Here is a 17723-nt window from a genome sequence, read left to right as displayed (position 1 = left end):
TCCTGAAGCACACCCTGATATGACAGTTGTAAACTACGGTGGAAGAATGTATCATGTAGAATGAACCATGGCATTTGGCATTCTGTGTGTTTCTGATGTGGGCCACACACTCTTGAGAACCAGGGTGAAATCCAAAAGGGACCCTGCCCAGACATAGCAGGTGAGAGGGTCAGGGCTGTGACTGGGAGCAAGCAAGAACCTGGATGGTGGAGATGGGTCAGGGAGTCAGTGGGCCTAGACTCAAACCAAAACAGGGCACGCAAGCAGGGCAAGAGGTTAGCGGCAGAGACACAGATGACCTGGACATAAGGGCAGCCCCATTTAGGTCAGGTTTACAAGCAGCTTCCCGAGCCTCTGTAGGCAACAGACGGACCTCTGTTCAAACCCCGAGGTGAAGCTTGGCTCTCAGCTCTGCCACTTCCCAGCCGTGTGACCTTGGGCTTGTTACTCAGTTTCTCTGTGCCTCAGTTTCTCATCTGTAAAAAGAGCCATTTCTTCTCTGCCTGTTATGAGGACTCAATGAGTTATACCATTTAAAGTGCATGGCAAAACACTCAGTAAATGTTAGGCATGGTGATTCAGAGGAGTGAAGTGGCGATTTTTCATCTCTTAACCTACCCAGCATCCGGATGTCTTTCTTCTGTGGGGGTCCCTGCATGAAGGAGGCAGAAGGTGGGCCTCAGGGAGGCTTAGGACTTTGATCCTGAGGGACCGAGACAAAGGTGCCGGGACCCCTCTTGGAGATGCTTTGCAGGGCTGGTGGCCGCGTGGGGAAGGGTGGCTGTGGCCAGTGTGGCAGGACAGCAGACTGTCCCTGTGCTAACTTGGCATAACCGCCCCAGCTCCTGCCCGCTGCTCTTCCAATAAATTCCATTTCTGCTGCATCACCAGAGGCTGCCCTGTGGAACGCAACCAAGAGCTCCAAGTAAAGCCATACTTAACACTGCGGTCCAACACCACTGCCCTCTGGAATGCCCTCAGACCAGCGAGAAGGGTCAGCTCAGAAGACAGGCCTAAATTCCACTACAAAATGGAGAACGGCCCCAGACCCCACAGAAAGACCCCAAGGCAGAAATCCCACACAGGGAGCTCCTTGTCCACGGACAGCCCGGCCATTGGAAAGGGCCAGAGCATCTGACAGATCCTAGGAGAGTGAGACCAGGAGAAGCCACACACAATACCTCTGAACTTGGAGATGGCAGGGGGCTGGCAGGCCAGGGGGCAGGGGAGGTGGCCCGGAACCTAAGCCATGGTCTTTTGGTTTCTAATCCTCCATTACTGTTTTCTGCCAACTGCTTTCCTCGCAGGGAGCATGAGATTTTTCTTCAAGTGGGGCCAGGGTGTGTTTATCAGCTTGTTGCAAATTACATGGTAAACACTGATCCCCCTGGTTGAGGCAGCCACTGAGTCTCTTTGTTAGATTAATAAGATTACAACAATCTGGGCAGACTTTCAAGTGTTTATTTTCCAAACCTCACTTAGAGGGTGGTAGTCACATAGTCCCAGGCCCACCTGCATTCCGGGTAGTTGGGTAGAGCTCCTTTCTGTTCCAAGCGCTTATTTCTCCACATGCAATAAAAGAAAAGGTCATTAACCCTCAGCCTCTGACAGTTTATCCTCACGTACCCTATTGCCCATTTTCTAGTCAATAACTTAGTGTTTCTTATAACACCTGCACGCTTGTCAGCCTTGTCCCACAGACGCGTTTTCAAAGCCTAGCCTTTACAGTGAATCATTTCCTGACTACTTCAAAAGCGTTTTGGCAGATGGACTGCCCTTCTTTATAACTAAGTGCGTTTCAGCAAAATTTACTGAAAGTCAAATTCTGTAACATCCTGTTGACTTGTATTATTGTCGTATGGATGGTGCAGCTCCCTGGCAAAAACAGTCCACTGCACCCCATGGTGGCATGAGGGGTGGGTGATGGGGTGCAGTGAGGCACAGCCCGGGGTGGCAGCTGGGGATGACTCTGCTTACTCATCTTCAGAACTGCCTATCACATGTCTCCCCTCTGGATTCTCCAGACTGCACGGTGGTGAAAGTGCTGTGAGCATTGTGGGAATAGAAAGATGACTCAGAACCTCTCTGCCTTCAAAGGAGCTGTAGCCTGACTGGGGCCGCAGGGTCCTCCCACCTCCTGAGCACACAGGCACCTGGAACCTTCACCCTTGGGCCCAGTCTACCTTTCTGACCTCTGGTCCTGCCACCGCCTCTCAGGTGCATCCCGCCTCACGTCCACTCTCCTTCCCCCTAACTCAGCCCCAGAAGCTTTGATCCTTGGTCTGATGTTGCAGTTTCCTGACTCCCAAAAGCTGCCTCATACCTCTGGCCCGTACTGAATGACCAACACAGTTCCCTCCAGCTGTCATGCCCTTCCCCGCCCCATGCTTCCAGATCCAAGAACAGGGCTGTTCTTCTGGAACTCATCCCTAAGCCCTAAGCCCCCACTTCCCACAGCTCCCAACTTGTCACAGGGTTCCCCTCCTGGGTTGAGACTTGACTGCCTCCCTGTCTGATTCGCCCATGAGGCTATGAGCTCTTTTGAGGTGTTTCAAACTCATCTTTCTAACCTCCCCGCTGGGCTTTACATGTAGCAGCTATTGGGAATTTAGTAAATGTTAAATGAGTGAATGGATGGATGAACAAAAATATGAATGAATGAATATGCTGATACAAACAATAATAAACTTATCCAAGGGCTTTCTGTTTACAAATATTTCATGCCCATCAGTTTATATGATCCTCATACCTTAGAAAGGTAGTTACCATGACCTGAATTTCACACAGAGGCTAAATTATAATAACCGTAACAACTGCAACATCTGAAGACTGATGCGAATATGCTCTGCTCATCCTAGGACAACTGTGCAAGGGAGGCAGTCATCTTCCGCTGTTGGGAACTAAGTTTCAAAAACTTGTCTAAAGCCTGAGCCAGGATTGGAACCCACATCTTGGGACTCTAAAGCCTTTATTTATTCCCTGATATATGTTGGCAGACAGGGGGATGGAACTCATCCCAGCCGGACAAAGGGGGCCCGAGTGGAATCCTGAAGGGCTGAAGTGAAGATCAAGGGAGGGGCGGATGGGCTGGCCAGTGGGACGGACATGGGCAGAGGAGGGGAGGGGGCGAGGACCTGAGAGGCTGTGTGAGGTTTAGGCAGTGCGTGGAAAGCGTCCCACGCCAGTGGCCAGGAGGAGCCACGCCGTGACAGGCCTCACAGCCTCTGAGGTGAGGCACTTAATTTTGCCCACAGTGGCTCCCCTGTGGGAATGGAGTGCAGCACAGGGACCTTGGGAATGTTCTTGTGTGTCAGGGAAGAAGAAGTTGGAGGCAAGAAGACCAGTTATCACATGTGGCAATAATTTGGACCAGCCATAAGGTGACCTACCATGGATAGTGAGTGGAAATAAAAAAGGGGAACACGTTGGGAATATTTCCTGCACTTTCCCCCATCTCTGTTCTTAGCCCAAAGACATTTCTCCACTGAAAAAGCTCCCCATGGTGTGTGGGTTCAGGCTGCTGTGCCCGTGTGCTCACTGCTCCGCGGCCTCCAGTGCTCCTTTCCCACCCACAACTGCCCATCTGGAGAACACCTGCTCACCTGAAACCCCTCCACAGAGCGTTTCCTGACTACAAGTGTGATGGAGTTAACCACCCCACCTTTGCACCCCTTCACATCTCGTACGTACTTCTGTTGGGGCATCAATGCCAGTGTGCCTTGTCTACACATCTGCCCTCCAGGAGACAGTGAACTCCTCTATGGTTGGGTCTACTTTCCTCCTTGTGTTCCTGGCCTAGGCCAGTGCCTGACACCTAGGAAGCAGGGTGTGGAGTGAGTGAATGAATGCAGGTCAGCATGAGTGAGTCAACGGAGACACTCTCCTCCATCCTGTCTCCAGCAATCGGTGACGTCCAGTAAGAGTAAGCCACACTTGGCACTCTCTCTCAGGCCACGTACTTTGTTTTGAAAAATGCCTTCAAATTAAACATTGATTTTGTAAAATTAACGAGTGGCTCATTTGGCAAGTTCGAAACACCCAAAACAAGCAAAAAATGCTTGGGTGGAAAGAGAAAAAGAAGAGGAGAGAGAGAAAGTGTGGTTTCGGGCCACTGGTTTACAGGGGCTATGTTTCTTGCGTATGATTGAGGAAAACAAAAACCCAGGCCTGGGAATCGACAGGACTTCTATGACAAGTGACCTTAGACAAAGTTTGTTTCTCACTTCCTTCCATTAGCTCACAGAAGAACCAATGGGAAAAGGCATTGGAAATGGCAAGGAACACCCTAAAAGAGATGTATTCTTATTCTGCCTGGTTGGTAAAATATTGCCTTGTGAATTATGTGCCAGCTTTCAATGTGCACCAAAAGAAAAGGAGGATTTTAATATTAAATGTATTATTTTCACTTACTAAGCCATACATTAATTAGGGAGAAAATATGTTCCAAAATATGACATTAAATCCCTTAATAAGCTCTAGTCTTTACAGAAAAGTAGGAAGTACACAGGCACTAGCAGCCTAACCTTACCTGCAAAGCCGTCTGTGATTTTAGAACTAACCTGAGGTGGCACGCTGTTGTGAAATTCTAAATTAAATACCACTAAACATGATTACGGCTTCAAAAATTAGTTACATGCTTCAATAACCACACTTTTATCACAAGAACACACAATCTAAAGCCAAAATAGTTGAGTATAACGTGCCAAAAATATGCTCGCCCCATACATTGTTAGAAAGAGCAGTAGGAAAAGAAATCTAAAATTTACTGCTATTTCATTTGACGGCAGCCAGCATCTCCTGTCTTCCTTGGCAAGAAGGCCATTTTTCTATGCTGTATTTTGCACACACAGAAATCTGCATAGAGTGATTTGCATACCAAAAACACATTTGTAAAAGAAACTGTTTGCATGGAAGCCAGGGGGAGATAGGGTTGCCACTGTTGACTTCTATACACACAACTCTCCCAGGCTACTTACTTTTCACTTTCCTATGTGCTGAATTTCCAAAAAAGGGTTATGGATTTTATGATGCATTAAAATTTGAAGCAACTATATCCTGTAGATATCCAAGAACAACCACAACAACAACACACGCTAAATGTTTCGTGCTAACTGCCTGCCAACTTTTTATTGAGAGGCTGGTAATAATAAGTGCTATAAGGCCCGGTATCACGAGTCAGGAAGATCGAGAGCGCATCCTGGCTAACACGGATGAAACCCCCGTCATCTACTAAAAAAACAAAAAATTTAGGCCGGGCGACACGATGGCCCGGGCGCCTGTAGTACGCCAGCTACTCGGGAGGCCTGAGGCGAAGAGAATGGCACTTACCCAGGGGCGGAGCCTTGCGGTGAGCTGAGATCCGGACCACTGCACTCCACCTGGGCCGAACAGAGAGTGAGACATCCGTCCTCAAAAAAAAAAAAAAAAAAAAAAAAAAATGTGCTATAATATATTGAGCATTTATGATATCCTATGTGTTTTACATAAATGATTGCTTAGTCTCACAATTAGTCTTCAAGGTTGGTGTTGTGGTTCCCCATTTACATAGGAGGAAACTGAGGCATGTCAAGGTAATGTACCTTGCCAAAGCCTTGCAAGCCAGGGCGGTGAAACCAGGTTTGGAAGCCTGACTGACTGCTCAGCCCTTTCCTGCCACCCCCGCCCTGAGCTGCCTCTCTCTTTTCCCAGTTTTGCTGCACACCATTGGGTTTTTTTTTCCACCAGCCTGTTGGGAGGTGGGAGGAAGTCATGCTGAGAGAGGAAGTCATGTTGTACTTTGCTTTCCTGGCATTTTCTCTGACCAGAGCCTAGAAGCAGGACGGCCACAGTCTCAAGGCTCAGTGAAGGTGCCCCATAAACGAGCTCCATGACAGACATGGGGTGAATGGGCAATGGCCTGTGATTCAGAGGGTGTCAAGGAGAGAGACGGATTGGTCTCAGAACAAAGACGGTACATGGCTGTTGAGATGCAATGGGCCCCTCCCACTCGGTGCCTACACGCTATCACCAATTCAGTGCCAGCCCAGCTGTATTCTCAGAAACACAGAATGGTTTGTGTGTGCTTAATTATAATGCTACTTACAGAGAATTTATCAGCGGCAAATCAGAGGCTTGATGCTTTGCTTAAGAAAAAAAAAATTGGTAGTGGCTCTTTGAAATGTGTTCATCTGATGAGTCCTTTGGATTTTTCCAGTATACAGCATTTGAAAGAAATTGGCCATTTCTGGAAAGTCAAGTGGGGGGAGGGGGGCAGAAGATGCAGAATTAAAAGACTGCAGATGCCAAAAAAGATTATAAACATTTACTTTCTTTTAAGATACTTCTTTGTCTTGGTGTTTTCTCTCACCTAGTTTCCTGTTATTCATGAATCCATCATTGCCCAAAGACTCCCAGCTTTGAGACCTAATTATGTATTAGTCACTGTGAAAAGCAGTTTTCTGACCCTTTCAGTAATAAATTTCTTTTGATGTGATTTATAGTAACTCTGCCTTATAGCAAGTTCCAGGCTAAAGCAAGTAATGTGACAGCAAACTGCTTTGGAGGCAGACGGATTTGTTTTAAATCTTGGTTTTGTCCTTCCAGTTTGACCTTACTAATCTCTCTGAGCCTTAGTTTCCTCATCTGTGAAATAGGGAAAATAATGCAGGCCGGACCCTGGTTGCCTACCTAATAGCCATTTCCATCTCCTTCAGTGAATGACAACAGATCTTAGTTTTGTTCAGGTCACAGTGTTTCTGATCCCAGCAGAGGAGCTGAATTGATCTAAGTACTCCATTTCTACATGCCAGTGATTGGCTTACAGCCCCTATGGAAGGCTTGTCATCAAATTCCGCCCAATGAGGCTGAAGGGGTAATATGCTAGAAGCTTCTGAGAAAGATTTTCCTCTCTGATAAGAGAGATACACGAAGAGAAAGCCCATTTGGGCCGGGTGCAGTGGTTCACGCCTGAAATCCCAGCACTTTGGGAGACCTAGGCAGATGAACCACCTGAGGTCAGGAGTTCAAGACCAATCTGGCCAACATGGTGAAACCCCGTCTCTACCAAAAACACAAAAATTAGCCAGGCATGGTGGTGTGCACTTGCAATCCCAGCTACTCGGGAGGCTGAGGCAGGAGAATGGCTTGGACCTCAGAGGAAGAGGTTGCAGTGAGCCAAGATCACACCACTGCACTCTAGCCTGGGCAAGAGAAAGAGACTCCATCTAAAAAAATAAAAAAGGAAAGAAAGAAAAAAGAAAGCCCATTTGCCTTTGTCCCCTTGCTTCCCATTCTGCCTGCTGCCATCGAGACATGATGTCTGGTGCCGTGGCAGCCGTCTTATGAACACGAGAAGAAACATCATGGACACACTAAAGACAGCAGAGCAAAAGGCCTGAAAGAGCCGGAGTCCCTGGGGACAATGCTGATCTATTGAACCAAATGTCCATCCATCTCCAGGTTTCTTGTTAAGAGTGGACGTTTTTATGGTTTAACCTGTTGTGTCTTGGGTTTTCTGTTGCTTGCAGCCACACACACGTGCACACACACACACACACACTAACTTATACAAATACCAACTTCATAAGATGGTTGTAGTAAACCGTACATTGTATATAAAGTACTTAGGACAATATCTGGCACAGTAAATGGTTGCTATAAATAGTAACAAAACTGATCAAACATAGGTAATGATTTAAAAGAGCAAAAGTTCCAAAGCACAACACAGATAAGACGAATGGTACTGATTTAGCATGACAAAAACCACCTTTACATTCCTGGTGAAGGGGTGCTAGGGAGACCTTGAAGTCTGAGACACTGATTACAGTGACAAATCCTCATCTCAGGGAGTGAGCTGCAACCACTGCCAGAGCACACAAGCTATTGGCCAGGAAAGGACTGGGGTTCTTTGCCAGGTTTCCATCTCCCCTCTCACAAACCGACAATCACCCTGTCAGCAGCTCCGATTCACGGCTGAAGCCTAACAATTATGTGTATGTGAATTTCCAGCCTTGTGAAGGGGCAGGGTTCTTTCAGCCCACAAAATATCTTTCTAGAATACTAAATTTTACTAGAATTTTCTCAAAACATGTTTTATTTCTTTACGGCAGAACAATAGATACACTGACATATATGAATATAATGTAGGATTATAATTTCCGCAGATATAGTCTACTATTTTGAATCACCATGGTATCACAGGACCACATACAGTTTACATGAAAGTACTGATTTTTTAAATACAACCTACTGGAACACACAAAAAAGAAAACAATAAGATACCATGTGAAAGTATCTAGTATAACAGAAGTAAGAAGTAATACCTCTATTACTATAGAGGTAATATAGTAGATACTCAATAAATAATCTCAAAGTAACCAGATTTTTTTTCATCACTCTATGTTTTACCAAAGAGGCAAATGACAAGATTAAAAATTAACACTGAGGAATAAATATGCACATACTCACATCCTTATCCACTTATGTCTAAGGTTAGGGTACATCCATCCAAAAGCCCTACACCGTCTGTGCCTATGGTGCTGTATAACAAGCATTGATTTTTATAACTTATGGCCATAAGGCTTTGCAGATCTCTGAATTAGTAATCATATCCAGCATATTTGTTATAAAAAAGAAATAATCAAACATACAGACAAAAATTCACGAATAATTGGAACCCAGAGGGTTTTTCTAGTTAGATTGCAGTTAATTGAATAAAACCACCAATTACTGAACATTTTGATTAATTGAGATTTTCTTATGTGCTCTACACGTATTTCCTCTTTCCTCCTTTACAATAAAAAGCAAAATTAGTGGTAGCTCAACTTTTCACATTGTGATTTTCCAAAATCAGCGATCCCTGCTTCACTAGAGACAAAGATAGCATTGATTCCTTGAAGGCAATTTCTACTCTTTACAACATGGTAGATTGTTTTCAATTTGTTTTTAAGAAATTTAATGTTTACTTTAGCAGCTATGGTCTTAACTTGATATTTGAAGCTCGAGGTAAGGGCTGTACTTTTAGAAAGAAATATTTCAGGTGCTTTTCATAGTCCCATAATGTTTTATAATAGATTTGTTGAATAGAATTCATATACCATGAAATTCATTCTTTTAAGGCGTTCAATTCAGTGGTTTTTAGTGTATTCACAAAATTGTGCACCATCACCACTAATTCCAGAATACTTTTATCACCCCCAAAAGAAACCCTTTATCCATTAACAGTCACTCCCCATTCCTCCCTCCCACCTTCACCCACCACTCCAGCCCCTGGCACCAATGTACTTTCAGTTTGTATGGGTTGCCTAATCTGGACATTTCACATAAATGGAATCATACAATATATGGCTTTTTGTGTCTAACTTCTTTCACTTAGAGTAATGATTTCAAGATTCATCCATGTTGTAGCATGTACTTTATTTCTATTTATGACCAATAGTAATTTATTCCTTTTTATGGCAAAAATATTCCATTGTGTAGATAAGCAACATTTTTATCCATTCATTAGTTGATAGACATTTGAGTTGTTTCTATTTTAGGGCCACTATGAAAAAATGTTTCATGATGATTTTTATGGAGGTGAAATTCATATGACACACAAGTAACTGTTTTAAAGTGTACAATTAAGCATCATTTAGTGGATTTAGAATGCTGTTCCACCACCACCTCTTTCTATTTTCAAAACTATTTTATCACCCTGGAAAAATCCTTCATGTCCATTAAATAATCACTTCTTGCTATGGTTTGAAAGTGTCACCCAAAGCTCTGGCATTGGAAACTTAATCCTCAATGCAACAGTGTTGAGAGGTGGGATCTTTAAGAGGTGATTAGGTCATGAGGGCAGAGCCCTCATAAATTAATGTCATTATTGCTATAGTGGGTTTGTTATTCCAAGAGTGGATTTGTTATAAAAGCAAATTTGGCCCTCTCTTGCCACTGTCTCCTTCTCTTGCTCTTCCACCTTCCTCAGTGGTGTGACACAGTATGAAGGCCGCTGTCAGATAGCAGCACCATACTCTTGGACTTCCCAGCCTCCAGAACTGCGAGCCAAATAAACCTCTACTGTTTATAAATCACCCAGTCTGTTGTATTTGTGTTAAACTAGCACAAAACAGACTAAAACAGGAAATTGGTACCAGAGATAGACTGTCACTATAACAAATACATGAAAATGTGAAAGTGGCTTTGGAAGTGAATAATGGGTAAAGGCTGGAAGAATTTAGAGGTGCAGGATAGAAATGCATGGGTTACTGTGAATGAGACATTAAGGGCAATTCTAGTGAAGACACAGAAGAAAAGAGCTGTGTTTTTGTTTTAAAAGGTTATAAAAGCCATGAGAATGTAGTTTTGTTAAAGGAAAAGTAATTTTGTCTAGCTTTGAGGTTTTAAAAGTTGTTTTAAATTGAAGGAATAAAAGAACAGATATAGAAAGTTGGGGAAAGAGAGAGAATGGGAAAATTGTAAGAGGTTGTAAAAGGTTTATGGAAACCTTATCTTGTGGTCAAAACTGATTGAGATTGGATAGACTTGTTTACAAGATTTATTAAGATTGGCTTTAGTTTTAATAACACACTGATACAAAGGTAGAATTTGGTCTTCTCTTTTGAACAAGATTTTGTGTAGTATTAATAAGAGATAGGAAAATATTTTGTTTACCGTTGAGTAAACTGCAAAAAAAGATATAAAGGGGAAACAGAAAAGACAGATTCAGTTTGCCTCATGGTGTCTTTATTAGGTCTTATGATTGCTTGGGAAACTGAGTCTCCTCTCTAAGAGTGAAAGGTTTTGCTTTTTGAAATCTCTGAATTATCACTTTGGCTAACTGAATAACTATCATTTTCCAGTGACCCATGATCCTGTTTTGAACAAGAGTTTTAAATCTTTGGTATTTGACAAACTTACCAAAATCAAAATTCCATATTCTAAATTCAATCTTCTTGACCTCAAACTAACTTTTCGGATAGTAGGGCCCCTGAAAGTCTAAGAGAGACGTATTAGACTTGCTTGGTATGTTAAAATCATATGGGAAGCATTGTCAAATAAGAGATAGTGAATATATATTAGATGGCGAAGATGGTCTCGATCTCCTGACCTTGTGATCCGCCTGCCTTGGCCTCCCAAAATGCTGGGATTACAGGCATGAGCACCCAGCCAAGACTAAAACTTATTTTGCAAATAAATTTATCTTACTATGATTTGTCTTTGGTAAAATAGGGGACTGCAGAGAGAAAATCAAGTTTCAAAAGAAAACCATAGGGCACATATTATTAGATTCTAGCTTTGTCCATTGTTTTTGAGTTTTTATTATTTTACTAAAATTTCGACTGAATTCTGAATTCCTTCCTGGCTATATGTCTCCAAACTAATATTTTCAATTTTTTTTTCCATTTTTCTGACTTGAAATCATTAGAAATCATTAAAATTGTGCTTTTCTTAAGGTCCTGCAAACTGAAGCTAGACAACTTAAACTTCAGAGAAATCAAAGCAAATTACATATAAACAGATTTCATGCTTGCTGAAGTATGGACTACTGAAACAGTTCACTTAAACACCTGATTTGAACTACAGTCCAAAGTCGCCATTGCAATCTGAAGATGCTTCAGAGACTCTTGAAAAGCTTGTCTATAGACTACTCCAGGCATTAACCTTTGTTTTTCTTCTGTTTCCACAGAAATGCTTCGTATTAAAGATCTGTTTGCCTGCATCATATAGAGAGAGCCAATCTGCAATCCCACCTCCTGGAACAGGTCACAACTGTTTAACCAAACTGATACATTCTCAGGGGTGAGACTGATTCAAGAAGATATAGAATGATACACTTAAATTTGCTTTTTTCTGTTTATCCCAATTTGTTTTTCCACTCCTTTGTCCATCAGTATCTAATAACTTCTAAGCCAAATCTCTCCTAAGCTATTGGCTTGGCTTTTAATATGTGAAATTTTTTAAGGTTTCAATGTGGGGATTGAAGGAAATAAAATTATTTAACCCCAAAATATATTTCTTTGACATATTTTGAGATGGTTGTCAGAGAGCCAGCAAACAGAAGTAGGCATGTAAAGCTGTCTTTTGTGGGGGAGATTTACATCTGTAGAGAATTTACATTGATGCAGCCAGGCTTTCCTTTGTCTGGATCTAGGAAAAAGAGTCTGACACTTTCAAAGGTCTGAAAGAAACACCATCTATTCTATTCTCTCTGAGGGCTACTACCTGTGGAATTTCATCTACATAACAAGACCACCTCTGCTAGTCAGGCCTTCTCTTCTTCTCCTCCCACCGCCTTTTAGTGTGTATGTGTGTATGCTGCCATAACCTAATTGGGCACAATCCAGGCCCCCATTCTTTCTGTAACCTCAAGATGGCATAAAAGTTTCTGCACCCCACTGGGGTACTGGGTAATTATTCTGATGTACTCTATGCACATGTTAATAAATTGGATGCCTTTTCGCTTATTAATCTGCCTTTTATGAGTTGATTTTTCAGTGAAACTTAAGAGAGTGAAGAGGTTTTCCCCTTTGCCCCTATATAATTTATTTTTCCCACTGAACTGTAAGAAGGGGGAATTATGCATTATGCTCATCACAAAACCTTTTGGCCTAGCACATGGTGGATATTGACTGGTAGTGTTTTAGACTGGGGCATGGGCATATTTACCACAATGCTGCTGAAATTTTGGATACCCTATCACCGAGGCTCTCAAAATATACTAACTGAAACACACACACACACACACACACACACACACACACACACACAAACACAAATGTGGTCATAATCACTTCGCTAATACCTACCCTATTCACACATCCACCCAAATAGTAGAATTCAGGAAACCAAGACAAAGTCTCCTAAGTGATATTAAAATTTACATTTCCTTTCAAATGGTTCTTTGCTCATGATTTAAAAAATAATTGATCTTTAAGACCACAAAAAACAAGCATACCATAATTGAATGACTGCCTATCAAAATGTGATCTGACTTCAGTGATTATTTTGCCTTCCAAAGGCTCAAAAGAAAGACTTTCTAAAGACATACTTGTACAGCAAGGAAAAGTACTCATAACATTAACACTTTGATTTCTTCTCATCTTTATCATGTGGTATTAACATGTAAATATGACCTTTGTTTTTCAAGATTTTACCTACTTCCTTTATTCACTTCTCAAAGGACAGATCAATGGATGAGATTACAGCTATCATAAAATTAATTTCATATACTTGAGAAAGCTACTTTAATCACCACCTGGGGGAAAAGATAAATAGCCTGACATAGCTTCCTTAGCTGTAGGAACTAAGATTAGAGGAAAAAATTGTGATGAAGCCTTTCATTGAAACTGCAATACCACAAACACACATACACACACACACACACACACACATGCAAAAGTGCTGCATTTATGATCAGTCCCTTCAAGTTAGAACTGAGGCACTGACCTGGTGAGCAAATGATATAAATATTAAATTAAATATTGACTATTTTGCAGTTTAGTTCTAGACAATTTTGCCATAGGTTTTCCACAATTGAGACACACTGCAAACTCCTCATTGGTGCAAAAGGAGGAAAGCTTTATAGTACATACAAATATATTTTTTTTTGAGATGGGGGATCCTCCCACCTCAGCCACCTCAGCCTTCTGAGTAACTGGGACTACAACCATGCATCACCATGCCTGGCTAATTTTTTTTTTTTTTTTTTTTTTTTTTTTTTTTTTTGGTAGAGATGGGGTATTGCCATGTTGCCCAGGACGGTCTCAAACTCCTGGGCTCAAGTGGTCTACCTGCCTCAGATTCACAAAGTGCAGGGATTACAAGCCTGCACCACGGCACCCAGCCTTAAATTTTTTTTAAGAAATAAGTTCAGGGTACTATGAAAAACAATTTAAGAAAATGATAGTCATTGGTTCTATCAAGGTGCTGAGCTGGAGTAATGAAGAACATGTGGACTTTGATTCAGACTATATCACTCATTAGCTACATGACTTTGAGCAAGTTATCTAGCATCTGAGTCTTAGTTTTATATAGAAACAAGAATTGTGATTGTCAAGCATGTCCATGTGAAGAGAGTCCACCAACAGACTTTATGTGAACAATAAAGCTTTTTAATCACCTGGGTACAGGCAGGCTGACTCCTTTTTCAGACTCAGCCCGCCTGCACCCAGGTGATTAAAAAGTTTTATTGCTCACACAAATCCTGTTGGTGGACTGTCTTCACATGGACATGCTTGACATTTTGTGCTGAAAACCAGGAACAGGAGGACTCCTTCGGGAGACCAGTCCCCTGTCCTTGCCCTCACTCGATGAGGAGATCCACTTGCGACCTCGGGTCCTCAGACCAACCAGCCCAAGGAACATCTCACCAATTTCAAACTGGGTAAGTGGTCGTTTCACTCTCTTCTCCAACCTCTCTCGCTATCCCTTCGCACTTCAATCTCTCCCTTCCTTAATTTTGGTTCCTTTCCCTTTCTGGTAGAGACAGAGGAGACGCGTTTTATCTGTGAACTCAAAATTCCAGCGCTGGGCGACTCGGGAAGACAGTCTTCCCTTGGTGTTTAGTAACTGCGGGGACACCCGTCTGATTATTCACCCACATTTCAGAGGTGTCTGATCACTGCAGGGATGCCTGCCTTGATCCTTCACCTTGGTGGCAAGCACCACACCCTCTCTCTCCGTGTCTCTACCCTCTCTTTTCTCTAAACTTACCGTTTTACTATGGGCAACCTTCTTCCCTCCATTCCTCCTTCTTCTCCCTTGGACTTAGTTCTAAAAAAGTCAAAACCTCTTCAACTTCCACGCTAAGAAACCCAAGCATCTTATTTTCTTCTGCAACACCGCTTGGCCCCAGTATAAACTTGGTAAATGACTCCAAATAGCCAGAAAACGGCGCTTTTGCATTTCTCCATCCTACAAGATCTAGATAATTTTTTTCAAAAAATGGGCAAATGGTCTGAGGTGCCTGATGTCCAGGCATTCTTTTACACATCAGTCCCTCCCTAGTCTCTGCTCCCAATGCGACTTGCCTCAAATCTTTCTTCTTTCTCTCCTGTCTGTTTCTTCAGTCTCCACCCCAAGCTCTGAGTCCTTTGAATCCTTTTCTACAGACCCATCTAGCCTCTCCCTTCTTCCCCAGGCTGCTCCTCGCCAGGCTGAGCCAGGTCCCAGTTCTTCCTCAGCCTCCACTCCCCCACCCTGTAATCATTCTATCACCTCCCCTCCTCACACCCAGTCGGGCTTACAGTTTTGTTCCATCGCTAGCCCTACCCAACCTGCCCAACAATTTCCTCTTAGAGAGGTGGTTGGAGCTGAAGGCATAGTCAAGGTTAATACTCCTTCTTCTTCAGCCAAACTAAATCAGTTAGCATTTAGGTTCTTTTTCATCAAATATAAAAACCCAGCCCAGTTCATGGCTTGTTTGGCAACAACCCTTTGACACTTTACTGCCCTAGACACAGAGGGGCCAGAAGGCTGTCTTATTCTCAATATGCATTTTATTATCCAATCCGCTCCTGACATTAGAAAAAGCTCCAAAAATTAGATTCTGGCCCTCAAACCCCACAACAGGATTTAATTAACCTTGCCTTCAAGGTGTAAAATAATAGAGGCAGCCAAGTGGCAACGTATTTCTCAGTTGAATTACTTGCCTCCACTGCAAGAGAAACTCCAGCCACATCTCCAGTACACAAGAACTTCAAAATACCTAAACAACAGCAGCCAGGCATTCCTCCAAGACCTCCTCCCTCAGGATCTTGCTTCAAGTGCCAGAAATCTGGCCACTGGTCCAAGGAATGCCCGCAGCCCGGGATTCCTCCTAAGACGTGTCCCATCTGTGTGGGACCTCACTGGAAATCGGACTGTCCAACTCTCCCGGCAGCCACTCCCAGAGCCCTGGAACTCTGGCCCAAGGCTCTCTGACTGACTCCTTCCCAGATCTTCTCAGCTTAGCGACTGAAGACTCACACTACCCAATCGCCTCGGAAGCCTCCTGGACCATCACAGATGCTTTGGGTAACTCTTACAGTGGAAGACAGGAATGTCAGGCCTCTGAGCCCAAGCATGCATGCATACATCCAGGTGGCCTGAGGCAACTGAAGAACCACAAAAGAAGTGAAAATGGCTGGTTCCTGCCTTAACTGATGACATTACCTTGTGACATTCCTTCTCCTGGACTATAAGTCTCTGGAGCTCCCCACTGAGCACCTTGTGACCCACCCCGCCCCTGCCCGCAAGAGAACAACCCCTTTTAACTGTAATATTCCACTACCTACCCAAATCCTATAAAACTGCCCCACCCCATCTCCCTTTGCTGACTCCTTTTTTGGACTCAGCCAACCTGCACCCAGGTGATTAAAAAGCTATATTTTTCACACAAGGCCTGTTGGTGGTCTCTTACATGGACATGCGTGACAGTGATTATATGAGAAAATGAGTATGACATGCCTAACAATACCAGATGTATACTATGGCTTTTATTACTCTAATAAGATATGGATGATTTCACAGAGAATGCTAATTATAGGTGTGAGGGAAGAATAACCCCCATAGGTTCTTAGTTGGAGTTAACCTGCTACAAAAGACAAATTAACAAGAGAAAAAGAGAAGCTTATTAACATGTATATTTCACATATACATGAGATACAGAGAATGAGTAGTTCTCAAAGAGGTGGCTTTAAATTTCAGTTTATATAGCATCTTCAACAAAGAACAGCAGGCTGGGCATAGTGGCTCACATCTGTAATCCCAGCACTTTGGGAGGTCAAGGTGAGCAGATCACTTGAGCCCAGGAGTTCAAGATCAGCCTCGGGAACATGGGAACATGCAAAAACCCCATCTCCACCAACACACACACACACACACGTGGAAAAACCCTGTCTCCAACCCCTCCCCGCCCCCCCACACACACACTAGCTGGGCATGGTGGTGTGTGCCTGTAGTCCCAGTTACTCAGGAGGCTGAGGCGGGCTCAGGCTCAATCACCTGAGACCAGGGAGGTCAAGGCTGCTGTGAGCTGTGATTGCACCACTGCACTCCCATCTGGGTGACAGAGACCCTGTCTCAAAAAAAAAAAAAAAAAAAAAAAAAAAGAACAGCAAATATTTAGAGAAATTTTAGGACAAGGACTTTTGAGCCTTTAGGGACAGCACCTTGGGGGAAGGCAATAAATGGCACATAAAGGCTAGTTAGTAAAGCCTGTTAATACAGATTGCTCTAGTATCATCTCCACACCTATAAGGGTCTAAAGTTGTTTTCAGTGGTTAATGTTTGTTCTCTCTGGCAGGAAGGTGGGCAAGGTACTTTTTGTCTTTGTAAATCTATGTCCTGCTCTTTGGAAAATAAGGAGAGGGCAGAGAGCTCTCCTGCATTTGCTTCTTCTGTTCTGTTCAACAATCCTTCATATTTTGGGGCAGCGTATTCTGGTCTCCTACACAGGCAAGGTAAAACATTGAATAAAAATTTAAATTGTTCCAGGCCGGGCGCGGTGGCTCAAGCCTGTAATCCCAGCACTTTGGGAGGCCGAGACGGGCGGATCACGAGGTCAGGAGATCGAGACCATCCTGGCTAACACAGTGAAACCCCGTCTCTACTAAAAACTACAAAAAACTAGCCGGGCGACGTGGCGGCGCCTGTAGTCCCAGCTACCCGGGAGGCTGAGACAGGAGAACGGCGTGAACCCGGGAGGTGGAGCTTGCAGTGAGCTGAGATCCGGCCACAGCACTCCAGCCTGGGTGACAGAGCGAGACTCCGTCTCAAAAAAA

At 43.4% G+C, this 17723-nt stretch overlaps 1 long non-coding RNA gene across 1 annotated transcript in view; it reads right to left on the bottom strand.

Moving 5' to 3' along the window:
- Window positions 1-1447: 1447 nt before the first annotated feature.
- LOC108531221 (uncharacterized) overlaps window positions 1448-17723 on the bottom strand; it is a 20228-nt gene continuing 3952 nt past the window's right edge. Inside the window, exons 2-3 of the long non-coding RNA XR_001886102.1 lie at window positions 6083-6223; window positions 1448-1563 (exon numbers count right to left, since the gene is read on the bottom strand). This is a non-coding gene — a long non-coding RNA (uncharacterized LOC108531221). The remainder of the gene's footprint in view (window positions 1564-6082; window positions 6224-17723) is intronic.

The sequence above is a fragment of the Rhinopithecus bieti genome, unplaced genomic scaffold (genome assembly GCF_001698545.2).
Source record: "Rhinopithecus bieti isolate Rb0 unplaced genomic scaffold, ASM169854v2 scaffold_7684, whole genome shotgun sequence".
Taxonomy (NCBI): domain Eukaryota; kingdom Metazoa; phylum Chordata; class Mammalia; order Primates; family Cercopithecidae; genus Rhinopithecus; species Rhinopithecus bieti.
The sequence above is the reverse complement of the archived record's forward strand: the minus strand, read 5'-3'. Positions and strand labels throughout refer to the sequence as shown.